The sequence below is a fragment of the Clytia hemisphaerica genome, unplaced genomic scaffold, assembly GCF_902728285.1.
Source record: "Clytia hemisphaerica strain Z4C2 unplaced genomic scaffold, Clytia hemisphaerica genome assembly, whole genome shotgun sequence".
NCBI classification, from domain to species: domain Eukaryota; kingdom Metazoa; phylum Cnidaria; class Hydrozoa; order Leptothecata; family Clytiidae; genus Clytia; species Clytia hemisphaerica.
The window spans coordinates 867,333-873,135 of record NW_027103282.1 but is presented as its reverse complement, the minus strand read 5'-3'; the positions used below and the strand labels follow the sequence as shown (position 1 = coordinate 873,135).

Genomic DNA, 5,803 nt, shown 5'->3' with positions numbered 1-5,803 from the left:
AATATGAACATTTTTAAAAACATTTCTTAGCTGACAATAAAAAAAGTTAGACATTTCATTATTTATCAGAAATTTAACAATTACTGCTCTCCTTCACAGGGCTCGAAACGCTAATTAGACGACTTTCAAACTAAGTGGTTGCATAATTTTAGAGCTCCCCCACAGAGGTGGAGAGCGACCATTTCTAGTGGAAATGATACTTAGGAATAGTGGCTAACATCTTTTGAAGTTTAGAAGTTCAACATATGTCTGCTCTCCTTTGCAGGGCTCAAAACGCTAATTAGACGATTTTCAAACTGAGTGGTTGCATAATTTTAAAGCTCCCCCACTGAGGTGGAGAGCGACCATTTTTGATGAAAATGATACTTAGTAATAGTGGCTAACATCTTTTGAAGTTTAGAAGTTCAACATATGTCTGCTCTCCTTTGCAGGGCTCAAAACACTAATTAGACGATTTTCAAACTAAGTGGTTGCATAATTTTAGAGCTCCCCTACTGAGGTGGAGAGCGACCATTTTTGGTGGAAATGATACTTAGGAATAGTGGCTAACATCTTTTGAAGTTTAGAAGTTCAACATATGTCTGCTCTCCTTTGCAGGGCTTAAAACGCTAATTAGACGATTTTCAAACTAAGTGGTTGCATAATTTTACAGCTCCCCCACTGAGGTGGAGAGCGACCATTTTTGGTGGAAATGATACTTAGGAATAGTGGCTAACATCTTTTGAAGTTTAAAAGTTCAACATATGTCTGCTCCTCTTTGCAGGGCTCAAAACGCTAATTAGACGATTTTCAAACTAAGTGGTTGCATAATTTTAGAGCTCCCCCACTGAGGTGGAGAGCGACCATTTTTGGTGGAAATGATATTTAGGAATAGTGGCTAACATCTTTTGAAGTTTAGAAGTTCAACATATGTCTGCTCTCCTTTGCAGGGCTCAAAACGCTAATTAGACGATTTTCAAACTAAGTGGTTGCATAATTTTAGAGCTCCCCCACTGAGGTGGAGAGCGACCATTTTTGATGGAAATGATACTTAGGAATAGTGGCTAACATCTTTTGAAGTTTAGAAGTTCAACATATGTCTGCTCTCCTTTGCAGGGCTCAAAACGCTAATTAGAGGATTTTCAAACTAAGTGGTTGCATAATTTTAGAGCTCCCCTACTGAGGTGGAGAGCGACCATTTTTGGTGGAAATGATACTTAGGAATAGTGGCTAACATCTTTTGAAGTTTAGAAGTTCAACATATGTCTGCTCTCCTTTGCAGGGCTCAAAACGCTAATTAGACGATTTTCAAACTAAGTGGTTGCATAATTTTAGAGCTCCCCTACTGAGGTGGAGAGCGACCATTTTTGGTGGAAATGATACTTAGGAATAGTGGCTAACATCTTTTGAAGTTTAGAAGTTCAACATATGGCTGCTCTCCTTTGCAGGGCTTAAAACGCTAATTAGACGATTTTCAAACTAAGTGGTTGCATAATTTTAGAGCTCCCCCACTGAGGTGGAGAGCGACCATTTTTGGTGGAAATGATACTTAGGAATAGTGGCTAACATCTTTTGAAGTTTAGAAGTTCAACATATTTCTGCTCTCCTTTGTAGAGCAAAAAGTCGAATATCAAACTGAAATTCGAATATCAAACTGAATATCAAACTGAATATCAAACTAACTTATTTTTAATCCAAGTTACTAGTAGACTATGCTATAGTCTAAGACGAGTTTCATCTAAGAGGAACAAACGTGAAGACGGGAATTTTTTACGGGAGTAGCTGTTGTCTTAGACTATATCAATTTGGTAGAAAAGCGGAAATTTTGGATTTTGGTTAGCGTTGTGATCGGCCGGCCCGGTTCGAACAAATGTAAATAAACAGTCGGGTCTGACTGGTAAATCCCCCGACAGTTCTTGCTGCTAATACAGATTGACCCGACTGGAATAATGATTCCAAAACAGGGCGACAGAAAGTTGTTGATCTGTTCGTGTGGAAATGTTTTATGCAATTCTTTAGCATTTGAGTCTCTTAGCCTCCTATTAGTTAGTACTTTAGTTTGTAACTTCCTTGCAACAAGGTGTTTTATGTAAATGGTTTGTTTTGAATTTATTTTTAACAAGCAGAACTCAGATTCAAGCAAGTATCATATTTTTTCAAGAATAAAAGAGAGAAGAGGTAAGCAGTAAGGCTTTTTCTCTTTTATTTTGAAAGACTCATCTTTTTTTATTAAAAACTTGTAACCACCAGGCTTATCTCCAGTGTATAAGGCTTGCTTTGTCTGATTGCTCTAGGAAAATTTTATTTAGAGTGGCAAGCATTTTTCAATCACAGCTCTTTTAGGTGTGATGATGCATTATTTTTCTTTATGAAAAATTTTTAAATTTTTATAAAGCGCATAATTGTTGGTTTTGATTTTTTGTCTACATATACTGTTCAGGCAAGACCAATATAATTTGTCGTTTTCTTACAGGCCGCAAGCTAACGAAAAAAGAGGATCAGTTTGGTTTGCAAAAAAAGAATGAATAAATTGTAAATAATTATACCCGTGAAAACATCTGCAGTCTATAACAGCAAAAATCAGTAATTATACCAAACTTGTGAAATTAAAGATTATTGGTGGATTGCAGTTTTATTGAAAAATTGAGCATAAAATTCTGAAAAACTTGAGAAAGCTTTTAAATTTTTGAATAAAGCAGTAGTCTACTAGTCACTACTACTAGTCACACACATAGCAAATTTTTTTTTAATCACCATGATATATTGGGTGAAATTACAAGATTTCATTTTCACAATTGTAACTTTTTAAAGTTAATTATACGTGAGTTCACCCGAAAATCAAGGTATATATATACTTTTTTAGATTTTTCCTGTGTGAATGATTGCGGCATTAATTTTGATTTTTTAATAAATTTTAGGTTCGGTCCGGGCCGTAAAACAACAAATCAAATTGGTCCCACCTTATGGTCTTCCAAAACCTTTCAAGTCCAACACAGAAAAAATTCAATGTAAATCATTGCATGACTTTTTAGTGGATTCGCAATGAAAAGCTGCAATTAATAATTCACAATGAAAAGGTGAAATTTAATCGTGAATTGTTGTCAGATTGCAGCTTTTCACCGTGAATTCACTAAAAGGCCAATTTTTTTCCTGTGCTAAGTTGTCATATACTGATTATAATTTTGATAATTATTAAATATAGAAAAGTAAATATATAATAAACATTTCCAATAATGTTGACACCAACTTCAATTAGCGAGGTTAAGCAAGAAGCTATCTATTACGTACGGAATCTATTACGTGAGTTTTTAGACTGGATCCGAGGCGTTTTAGCCTGATTCCTAAATCTTCACGGCATAGAAAAAAAAGTGGTTAAGCAAAAAGGCGATCTATGACGTATGACGTAATGTTTATTTTTCCGTATCTCACTTTCGGCCCCAACTTATAAAATTTTATTTTTCTTTCTTTCTTTTCCAGCTTTCTTGTTGGTGGTTGGTCTATAAAATCCCCTTACTTTCAATCTTAATCTACTAAGTTTTTTCCCAAGACAAATGTTTTCACAAAAATTAAAACTAGACAAGCATAGTCAGAGTTTTCTCTGTATTACTTTTACTATTTTTATTCAACATTTTTATAAACAAAAAATATGTGTCTATGACTTATCATTTCAATGAATTCTTAACATTGCAATAAAGATATACAATTTCATAATTTCATTCCTAGTTTAAATATGTACCAATCATAAATTACTGCTTTATTTATAAAGAAAAAATTATCTGTAAGAGCATAGTGTACAGTCTGTCATCCTTATTTAGCTGCATTTCTATATGAATGCTTCACCATTAGCATTACCAATAAAAACACTCTTATAATAAAGTGTGCAAACCAGGTCTCGAGTTTCATATCTGGCAGGTGTTCCTTCTTCTACTTCTTTGCATTCCAAGATATCAATATCACCTTTTTAGGAAGGGAGGTGTCTCTTTAGAATCAAACTACTAAACTTTCTGCTGGAACGTTATAACATAATGTCGAAGAAGTTGAAGGATGACCAGTCAATAAAAATTTTTCAGTAAAGGATTGAGAACTTAAAGCAGTAGCGGTTGTCCAGAAGATAGAGCTTTATATAATTTTTGAGAACGGTTTGAAGTTCAGCGGTTGTGTGACATCAGGTTCTTACTCAGGCTGATTTGTACGTACAATATATGGTTGATGATGGAGAGCAGAAATTGAATCTCGTTGCTTAGTTGTAGCAGTTGAAATTGGAGCAATAAATAAAGATTTCTTCTGTTATGCTTCGGGTGGAAGGGTAAATTTATTTGAGCTTGGCAGAGCAGTCTTTTTCGTGTTTGTTGCTTTGGTGGGTGACATTATAACTTTGGCTTCTTCGCACTTGATGGTGGCACCACAGAAACACTACAAAACATGAAAAAGAAATATGGTTACATGCTGTTCATTGTAAAGGTTATTTTGGATGTATTTGGACTTTGAGAGCATAAAAAAAGCAAGATAAAAAACAGACGAAAAACAAACATACACAAAGATCCAGAAAGAAACTTTCTGTTTGTTTTGGTTTGATAAAAACGTCAGCAAGGTTATTTAATTACACTTACATCTTGACCTTCTTTTGAGCAATAAATTCTTTCACTTTGTTTGTATGCAACATAGTTTCCACAGATGAGATTCAAAAACTTTCTTCTGTCAGCTCAAACTTGTCAGAAGTCAAAAAAATCTACCAAAGTTTCTTTTCTGTTTACATTTTTTTCGGGTGATTTTTGATCCTAAACGATTCAGCCCAATCTCCGTAAGGTAAATTTCCCTGGATCATGCTTATATCCTAATCGATATCTATTACGTGAGATTGGAGAATTTCGCGCAATAGATCCACTCCCCAAACTATGACGTACAGGTTAAATTTCACGGGACAGAGCTAGCCTTGAGATTTGGGCGCTAGCCTGCGAAAAACTCACGTAATAGATTCCGTACGTAATAGATAGCTTCTTGCTTAACCTCGCTATTGTGGACAAAATAGCAACCATTCCTAGCAAGATAGTCATTAAGAAAAGACTTTTCTTTATTCATCTTCTTATTGACTGCTATATGTTAGTAATAGTTGCTATTTTGCCCTACTATATTCAAGAGGGCATTATATAAAGACATATTATATTCAATATTTATTTTTTTCATGCAAAAAAAATGTGTATGAAATTTCTATCATATTTTTGGTTATCTTTTTTTTAATTTTGAATAAATCAATTCATTTTTACGTGGGATTTTACAGTTACAGGTTTGCCACTTGGATCATTTTAAAGGATATTTGAGTAAAGAAATTTGGTAGGTATTTTTTGCAAAGCATCTGGTTTGCAGTCAAAAATACCTTCTCGGCCTCAGGTCTAAAATTGAAAATTTGAACCACATATTTTTGGGGGAATTTTTTTTACAAATACATTTCAATCGTCACAGTGACCCTACATTTTAAATTTAAAGTAATTTTGATCATTGGTTCAGGAATTATGATAAATGTTTATTTTTTTACAAGATTCAAACTAAATTTGTGTTTTCGCAGGATTTATAGTTGTAAAATTTTAGATGAAATTTGCAAACTATATCATAAGAAAAAAACAATTACCTTGACCTTCTAGATGAATTGGCGGTGAAAAACTGTAATCTTTCAATAATTACTTGGTGATTAGCTGAAATTTCACCGTTAATTATTATAAAAGATTTCAGTGTTTCACCTTGAATTACCCTAAAGTGAAGGGAAATTTTATATCTTGCATTCTGTGTATAGGCTGATTGGGCAGGGGCGGTGCGACACCCCTGCAAA

At 34.1% G+C, this 5,803-nt stretch overlaps 1 long non-coding RNA gene across 1 annotated transcript; it reads right to left on the bottom strand.

Annotated features, from left to right (window-relative positions):
* Window positions 1-3,571: 3,571 nt before the first annotated feature.
* Window positions 3,572-4,899, bottom strand: LOC136804582 (uncharacterized). The gene is made up of 2 exons (XR_010846281.1): window positions 4,590-4,899; window positions 3,572-4,392 (listed from the first exon to the last, which is right to left on the bottom strand). It is a non-coding gene; the product is annotated as an uncharacterized lncRNA (long non-coding RNA).
* Window positions 4,900-5,803: the final 904 nt, after the last annotated feature.